We start from the raw sequence: 10,011 nt of genomic DNA on the forward strand, positions 1-10,011 counted from the left end.
CTTATTCCACTGAGCCATCTCCCCAGCCCCTAGACTCTTACTAAATATATAATAAGAAAATCCTAGGGTGAACTGTGATGATAGAAATAGTGAGCTTACGTTGCGAGTCAGGAACTGTTCCCTCATTCCACACGCGCCGAGTGCCTACCACATGCTACCACTGTGAAGAGCCTGTGGTGTGTGAGACCCTTTGTAGCCACTGGGAACAAGTCAGTGGAAAAGACAGAAGGACCCGCCTTGATAGAGATTATGTTCATTGAGGAAACAAATCATGAGTGAAAAGCATAGTGCAATACACGTTAGGGTAGATGGTGACCGGTACTGTGGAGAAAGGTCGAGATCATTTCTCCAGATCCCTGAAGTGTTGTCGGAATGGAGATATTTACTAACTTGCACAACTTATGCATTGATTCCTCGCACTGTGGTATAGAAGGTACCTTAGTAGGGCAGAAGGCGAGAAACAGCTGCAATCGATTTACTCCCTTACAAGACAGCAAGTTAAGAGAGCAGCCCCACATTCTCAGAAGCAGAGAGTAGCGCCACCCTCGATAGCCTAGCAGGTGCAGGGTGATGGCCCTCACTCCACCCAGGCTGTCCCTTACAAGAACTGGTCTGATTGTGAGGGGCGAGTGCCACAGATAGCAGTCACCCAAAGAGCTGCCGTAATTACCTTTGCTACACTAGATATAAAGCCTTTGCAAAGTATCCCGCATTGGTTTGCAAATGCGTCTGTTTCCAGTCCTAGTAAGAAAGAAGCACACGGACGACATGTACATGTACAGCACACGGATGACATGGACATGTACAGCTCTGACCATGGGTAATTCTTTCGCTCTCAGTCACAATGTAACCTAAAGTCCTGCACCTGACATCACACGGACCCACCACGTTGACACGGGGTGTGCTGTTTTCAGTTACGAGCTCAGATGTCTGACTTCTTCCTTTAAGAGACAGATGGAGCTTAATTCACCTCTCACTGAGTATGGGGTGGACCTAGTGACTTGGCTCGGACACGTAACATGTTGCAGAAGCAATGGCCTGGGGCTTCCTCTCTGCTTTCTCTTGGATCACTTGCTCTGAGAGCAGTCAGGTACCAGGAGACAAGGCTTTCCAGTGACCTTGTGGAGTCGGTGGGAAGGAAATGAGGCCTCCAGCTCAAAGTGGGCCACACTGGAAGCCAACCTCGGGGTCCAGCTGGATGACCCCGGCACCAAGCAACGTCTTCATTATAATCAGATGAGAAAGCTTAAGTCAGGCCCAACCCAGCGAGGCCATTTCTACTTTCCTGGACACCAGAAAACATAAGAGGATAAGTATCTGCTGTTTCAAGCTGCTAGGTTTTGCAGGTGATTTGTATGTAGCAACTGGTTCCTGTTATCAGGTTAAACTTGTACATCACGTCAGTCAGACCAGAGGAGTAAGAAGCGGCAGCAGTACTGGAGGACTTGGTAAGACACGGGGGCTCCAGGCCTGTGCCAGTCAGCCTCCCCTTACTAGAGCCAAACATCTGAGCAAATGGCTTAGAATTCCTGGTTCTTACAATGGGAATGCTCCCACTGGATTTCCCACTACGCCTGCCACACGGTCACATGGGTTATTGTGTCAGAAGTCTCACAAAGAAGGCAGCGTCATTCTGTCAGGGGCAACTGACCCTGAGGATCATGAACAGGCAAGGCCCCCTTCTAGTCTCTAAGGGCAGGAAAGAATGTTTGGCATCCAGGTGACCCACTAAGACATCTCTTCTTACTGCTCATGGTCCACAGCGGCTCTCCAACCCCTAAGCCAGTAACCAAACCTTGTACAGTGAGGCCCTCCAGGACAGAGGGGCACAATTTGGATCTTAGCCATAAATCACAGTGATCTTTAACAGAGACCACTTCACAAGGAGTATAATAACACTATTATTACAGAAAAGCACAGCTGGAAGGGGCCTGAAACTTTATATATTAACCTCTATTTGTTTGTTTGTTTGTTTGAAAACTGAGACCTCAGGAGAAACATGGTGGCTTCTAGAGTCCCATGTCACTGCCTCAGTCACCACCAGGTGAGGGTGAAAGGATGTGGGGTTGAGGAGGGGTTAGAGGGCAGTCCTTCACGTGATGCTGGGCAAGCCTTCTTCCTCAGAAACTTACAAACAAGTCTTCATAATTGAAAGCCTGCACACACAAGCCCAAGTATGCAGCCTGCAGCTTGGGAACCAAACCTTGGTTTTCTCATTCTCTGCTTCTCTCCTCTGGTTTCTTTTCATTTTGACATTTTTTTTCTTGGAATGACAAGAAGGCCGGTAATAGAGCAAAAGGAGGGAAATCGAGAAGAAAGAAAGTTTGATACCTGAATACACAGAGAAAAAGAAAGGCTCCCGCTCTCTTCCTTTCTGTATGTGCTCAAAAACAGACCCTGATATCCAGATGAATGGAGATGCTGTTTGGCTGTCTCACGAAGACTGTCACGAGTCCTCTAAGGGAGAGATTCCTATTCAGGTCCCTCAGAGAACCTGTCTGCCTGTCTCCTTCCACCATGCCTAGTCTTCTGTGTCTACACCCAAAAAGAGCTCAGTAAGGGGTCCAGGGTAAATGTCCTCCTGGCAGAAAGGAATAACCTTAGATACTGAGGCGGAAACTTCCCCAAGTGTCATGCTTTCATCCCAGCTTCTCCAGATGTGGCTCAGGATGGGTGGCAGAGATAGGCCCAAGACAGTCACCAGGCATTTCAGCCTCATCACCTCAGACGTTCTACGTCCAGCCCCTCAGATACGGATGTGGCACCGCTTCATCTTCGCTTCGAGTTCTGAGAAGTGACTTGGCTGCTACACCAAGACTTTCCACTCCACAGACAGGCTCCTCCGAGGCATCCACACCAGCTGAGCTTTCGAAATCCCTTTCCTGGCAGCCTTAGAACTAGCATTACCTCAACAGAAAGTGGGAATAGTCTCTGACTGAAAGCAGATATTTTGCTCCTCCCGGTCTCTCGACTTCTCTTTATCTTCTCTCAGTCCAGTGCTCAGCGAGGTTTGATCTGGGCAGTGTTCTCATGAGTGGGGTCATCTCTCACCATGGCTCACCTGTCCTCCCTGAACGTGCTACTCCTCTGCCCTGGCTTTCTTAGAATCTGATGCTGCTATTCTGCTACCAGCCTCCAGAGGACATACAGGCCTCAGAAAGGTGAGCGTGGTTTTGTGGGTGACCTGGAGTGGCTCCTGTCTGACATCACTTAGTGCTGAGGCAGCCTCTCCCCATCATATCTAGTAGGGTGTGGAGATTGCTGGGATGTTAAGTGGCCTCCACTAATACACCATCAGAAACAAAACTAGAATTTTTGACAATAAGCACTGTAAGTGTTTAAAAAATAGTTAGGCAGATGAAGCAGAAGGGTAAGAGAAGTGAGAGGAGAGGAATGAAATAGGAAAAGATGTTTTAAGAGACATTCCTAGTACTAAGTAACACAGACAACTACAGATGAGACAGAGATGGCAAGAAAATCCTAGAAAAGTAACAGGGAGAGAGTGAAATATAGGTGAATATAGTTATGTGAGTGTGTGTGTGAGCATACACATGTGTGTATGGATGGTAGGTTAGGGACACACAGAAAGATCTCACTAACCCAACCATAATCCTCCATACGCTAACTGCTAATTCAGCTGTCTTCAAACCCTGCTTTTACCCAATGTCACTCTGTCTTTATAAATTATTAAATTAATTTATAATAGTCATTTTTAAAAAAGATATATCCTATGTTTTATTATGTTTTGTTCTGAAATAATTTTAAGATTTATGAGAAGTCGCAAAGCTAGAGCAGCTTCCATGCACCTGCTGCTACCCAGCGATAAGACCTTAACCCCAGTGCAACCCCAGCGCTCGCCCGTCACCACCACTGACCTGCTCTCCCCTGCTGTGAGTTTGTGCTTTGAGAATATTATGCAGATCGACTCACACAGTATGCACCAGGTCTTTACTATTTGCTAGTTCCATTGCTCTAGTACTCCCCACTCGCAGGGCCCCAGGTTCCCTGCCTCCCGCTGTCACTTCCTCGCTGGCTAAAGAGCTTCCCTTTCCCACTTTTCTAGGGCAGACTCGCTGGTGCCAGATCCATTAGCTTTTTTCAGTTTCCTCCCTGAAGGGCATCTTCTACTGGGTACAGAGCTCTGGGCTGACAGCTCCTTCTGTGTAGGACTTGGATAATGTTCATCCCTTCCTGCTGTCCTCCAGGTTTCTGATGAGAAATCTGTTGTCATTTGGGTTATTGTCAGCTCCTGATGGATTGTTTCTCTCTGGCTGATTTTAGAGGTTTTTCCTTATCTTTAGTTTTCAGAAATCTGATGATGATCTGTCTACGGAGTGGATGCCTCTGGTTTATTCTGTTTATTTCTTCGATCTGTAACTTTGTCTTTCACCAGAGTTGGGGAGTTTGGGCCATGACTGAACTGGAAGGTTCACTTCCAAACTCCTTCCTATCGATGGAGGGATGCGTTTCCTTGTGGCTGTGGACTAAGGTCCCCTAGTTTTGCATCAGTCAGCTGGGGGCCATTCTCAGGCCACCTGAACTCCTCCCCCACCTTGGCAACAGAAAACATCCTCGTGTCTAATCCTGCCCATGTTTTGGATGTCTCTGCTTTCCCGTTTTGTGACAAGAAATATTCTCCTTAAAATTAGATAGCAAAAGGAAGAAAGGAAGTAAGGTCAAAAGAAAAGAGAGACATCTTAGACATCGGGAGACCCGAGCTCTGGATTCTACTATTGATTAGTGCAGTGGACCTCAGGGACATGTGGAAAGTAAATATTAAAGTTTCTGTTGATCAGCTTTGGTGCAAGCTTTACAATAAATGAAACATATAAGCTTTTATATATTAACACATAAATAAATAGACAAGCATATTGGTATTGTCTGTTTGAAACGTTTTACAGATATCTAGAATTGAACTGCTCCACATTTTCTAGGACATCCATTCTCCTTAATTAAGTCATATCTGGTTTAAGATAGCTTCACTGTAAGTGTATTCATTAGTTAAGATCCTTTTATATGCCTTTAGTTGAAAGTCTTCTTATTTCAAAGAAAGCTGCCTTCATTCCTTGGGACTTTCATATGGAAAAATGATTGAATGAGGATGAATCAGACCTAGAAGAGGAACACTGAAAATAAAATATACTTCATAAATCTAAGCTCGTGGTTTTGACCTAATAAAGGTGACGTATGTTGAGACGCTTTCTGGAATGCTTTAGGATCACAGTTGGTCCATCTGCGCACAGTCAGGTGTCTCTCACCTCGCTTTCATCTTTGGTCTTACCATGAAGGAACTTACTGACATCCAACACTTTAACCATCATGCACCTGTCCTTCCATGTAGCTTCACCTTTACTCTTTTACTGGCTACGGCCCTATGAGAACATTGATACATTTAGCTCCCCCGCTCAATGTTTCTGCCCTCTGAATGGCTGCATGTAACAGAGGCCACTAATGGACCCCAATCTCCATTCCCCTACTCTTTCTTTCTCTAGTGAAGCCTCCTGAGTTTTGGTTGGCCGTGACCTGCTTACTAGAGGCTATTGTCCTCAACATCCCTCAAAGCATATCGTAGCCAACTAAGTTCTGCCCAAAAGGATGTGAGTGGGATATTTGTCACTGTACAGCCCGGGAAGCTAAAAAGTCCGTGGAAAGCCTGCTTTGCAAATGGTGGGTCCACATGTGTTTCTCTCACCTTCAACCTAGAAGTATCAGTCTTCACAGAGCCAGTAAAAATATGCCTCTGCTGAGATTCCCCTTATAATAGGCACATGTGGTTTATATTCCACATTTTCATCTGCTTGAGTTTGAATGTATCCCCCAAAATTAATGTGTCCCAAGCTGAATCCTAAAATTCACACTGATGAGTCTCATTTATGTTGAGGTGAGGCTTTGGAGGTGCTAATTAGAGTTAAATGTGGTGATCGGGGTGCACCCCTCACCATTGTCTGAGTTTTGATCTAATTGTGTCTTTCTAAATCTGAAGTTAGAGCAGAACTGGAATGACTAAGGTTTTAGAGCAAAAACTCCTGGTCAGTTTTCATGCCACACACCCACACCCACACCCACCCACCCACACACACACACACACACACACCTATTATTTTCTTCAGTTTTAAGAACTAACTTAAGAGCATTAGTTTATACCCCTTTCTCAAAAAATTATGTATTTATTGTCTTTGTTGATAAAACCATGGGCTGACTTAGACTCTGAATCATAATAGTCATTTCTAATCTCATGGGCTTGGCTTGGAGAACTGGGTATATTTTCGTTAGTTACACTAAAAGCAATTTTTCCTTGAAATTAGTTGCATTTACTTCACCAAAGGCCTTCTCCACTGGTTTTGTGAGCATACCCAATTCCACCTCAGGCATCTGCGCTCTTGATTTTTATTTCTCCTTCAGGTGGCTGCCCATAGATGAAGGAAGGAGAAAGAAGGTGTCAGAACTGAGCAGAGGGGCTGGGTGTGTGTGGGCGCCCTGGGGGCGCTAGGCTGCCTCTCCTGGTGCAGAGGCCCTGACAGCCAGGATGTGACAGAACTCCGGCTGCTCAAGGCCGCACGATGGCTTCACGAGGGCTTTCTTTTGTTGTGTTGGTTTCCAGCTGAATCTCTGGTTTTAAATTTTTCAGTGTGTGTACACTATCCTAGATCTCAGATGAGCATAAAGCTTAACTCCAGTAGAACTCAGGCTGTTTCAGGAAGGAACCACCCTGACTTTGAGGTGCAATTTCATCTGTTACTCTTAAAATGTAAGTTGACATTTTACAGCTCTGTGTTATCACTCTCTGTTATCTTCAGATTAAAATTATTTGTTTCTTTCTTCACATATTGAAACTATTCTACACACACACACACACACACACACACACACACACACAGAGGAATCCCGATGTATGAGTGGCTTTATTCTTCACAATGGATCTTTGTTCTTTTTAACCTGTATTTTGATTCTTTAAATTTTGGAGATGCCATTTTAATACATGTAACTGACACATTACCGAATTTTGTTTTACAAAACATCAAGGGCACCTATGTAGGAATGAATGTTATTGGCTGTTCTTCTAGCCCTGACTGTAACTTGATGTGTAATGCTAGATAAAAAGTCTCAGCAATAATCAGATCATCTCTTGGATCACTTGAAGCTTCATGATTCCCTGAAAGATAACTGACTTAGAAATCACAAGTACAACCTTTGCATAATTAATTGGAAGGAATACGATGTCCTTTTGAAGCCTTCTTTAATTATTTAATCTAAATCCTGTATCCCAGATGTACATGTTTAGTGAGGAATGAAATTACCCATGCAGAGGGCTGGCCAGATAGCTCAGTGGATTAAAGCACCTGCTTAGGAGGAGCACAGTGGCCAGGGTCCAGTCCTTGGCACGCCATGCCAGTCCCACTCCTGGGACTTGCTGAGACTGGGTGTGGTGGTGCGTGCCTGTAATCCCATCGCTTTGAAGGCTGAAAACAGGAGGATCACTACAAGTTCGATCTGTGTAGTGAGACACTGTAGGCCCTGTACTAAATACATAAAAAAAGAAATTACCCATGCATCTTGGCCCTATTTTATTTCAGTTTGAGACCGCCTTAGAATGCAAAGGATATTAGAAAATAGGACGCAACAAGCTTCAGAAAGGAAAGGACTTTGGTTTTTGTTACAGCTGCATCTCTAGTTCTGAGGATGATGCCAGAGGGATTTAAAACTTGCTAAATAAATAAACTAGGACGTGCTAAGATGAAGCCCAACGGGAAAGCAGAGAGAGCAGGTCTTAGAGGAAGAGTGAAAATGGAGCTGGGCCTGTGGCAGCGGGGCCAGAGTAGGCCAAGCAGAGGGGACATTCCAGGCAGAGCTGAGTGTGGTGGGGCAGAGAGCACCAGTCACCTCCCAATAACTGTCTTTTCACCCTGTTGTGGAATACAATTCCTGACACATGACCACTGGAATGAAGGCTACATTCCCAGCCTCCTCTGTGGCTAAGTGGAGCTGCCAGACTATGTTCAGCCCCTGGGGTCAAAGCGGAAGTGCCAGGTAGCTCCTGATTTCCATGTTCCTTTCCTGATTCTGCCTACCCGGCAGCCTGCAAGGCCCAGCATCCGCTGTGAAGCCAATGGGCCCTAGAGGGACAGCTTAACCCCGTCCCGCAATTAAGGACCATCCAAATCCCCTCCATGTGCACACATACGCGTATGTGCACGGTGGGTCTTCGCTGCTTAAACCCTGCCCGAGGGGGGCATGATACCACAGTAAATGCCTAAAAATGTGAGTCTGACAGCTGGTGGAGAACAGCAAGTTTCTCAGAAAAAATGTAGGACAAAAGCTAAATTTCCCTGAAGAAACTATTAATAGAAATCTGAGGATGCTAGTGTGGAAGATTAGAAAGGAAGTGAGGAACGGAGATCCTTGCTAAGTGGCTGCAGAGCCTCAGCAACACTGCTGTCTGCCGTTTACGAAAATCAGAGAACAGGCCTCCTGAGCTTGAGGATTTAGCTGAGGAGATTTCCGAGCAAAATGTCGAAGATGTAACCCGGCTCTTGTTGCATGTAGTAAAGTATAAAGGAAAGAAATAAACTGAGGCAACAGAAGATGATTTGGAAAATTCTCAGGTTCTTCAGACAGTGAAAGATGATGAAATTAAGAAATGGTTTTCAGTCAAGTACAAATCCAGAGCCCTGGCCAGAGAACCAGCTAGAGAGGAAGCGCATATGATGGTAAAATGCTTTCTTGAGCTCTTCAAAGAGCAAAGAGGTTCTTCAGAATGGTACCAATCGATTTGAGCGCTTTCAAAGGATTAAGGGTGTGATTCACAAATCCTTAATCACACTCCAGGGCATGGGCGAAGGTTACGAACACGTTCCTCAGCAGTTTTTGCAGAAGCCCAAGGCAGAGAAGGGATTTTGCAGGTGTGGCTTTTGTCTAATGGGGTAAATGCTAAGAGCTTTGCAAGAGGCCCACAAATTTTTGAGAGAATTATACCTGCTAAAACACTGCCAGTTTCTAGCTCTTTGTTGAGAGCACTGTCTAGACTGAGTTTCCCCACACTGAGTGACTGCCAGTGGCCTCTCAGGCATGTCCAGCCTGTGAGGGGAGGAGGAGTCTCTTGGCCACTAAGGACTGCCATCCACACCCCAGTCTGTACACTTGCACATTTTGTACCTAAAAGATTTTGGGTCTTCCCCTCACTGGCAGTTTTTGAGACTCAACGGGGCCCCTTCTATACTGTTTTATGTATTTATGCACCGTGTTTAACAATAAAGCAAGAGAAAAGCCTTTTAGAGTGAAAAAAACAAAACAAAACAAAAAAAACACTGCCAGTTTGATGAGAAAGAGCCAAAAGTTGTGCAAAACGATGTGGTCATTGGGTTTTCGTATTCTGGAAGGAAGCATGTTGTTAAGACTGCTGAGCTAGAAATATACTCCACCTTTCATAAAAAAGTGATATCTTCAAGAATGAAACCAAGATCCTAAAGGAACCGAAAGCCAAGGACACTGCTTGTTCACAAACCTTGATTCCTAATCAGGGATTTCACAGACCAGTGACTCTTTAGTGCCTCCAATTTCTTGCCTTCTAAGTTGGCCTTGAATTCATGCTCCTCCTGTCTCAGCCTCCCAAGTGGCTGGGATTACATTTGTGCACTGCCATGTCCTACTACATCAATTAATTTTAAGAAATCAAGCCAGTCTTGCATTCAGAAGATAGTGTGCTTGGTCATGGTGGAAGATTCTCTTTATGTATTGCTTAATTCAACTTGTTAATATTTCTTTGAGAGATTTTTGTAGTTGTTTTGCATTTATGTTCATAAGACATCTGGATCTTTCATGTTTTCTTACACTGTCTTCTTATGAGTTTTGGTATCAGGATAAGGTTGAGATGACAAAATGAGTGGAAAGTGTTCTTTCTCCTATTTTGGGAAAGAAATTGTGTGGAATTATTTCCTTAAATACTTTGGTTGGATGTATCATCTCCGTCTGGCGATTTGTTTTCAAAAAGCTGTTGAATTGTAAATTAATTGG

This window comes from Octodon degus, unplaced genomic scaffold, assembly GCF_000260255.1.
Source record: "Octodon degus isolate 3935 unplaced genomic scaffold, OctDeg1.0 scaffold00025, whole genome shotgun sequence".
NCBI classification, from domain to species: Eukaryota; Metazoa; Chordata; class Mammalia; order Rodentia; family Octodontidae; genus Octodon; species Octodon degus.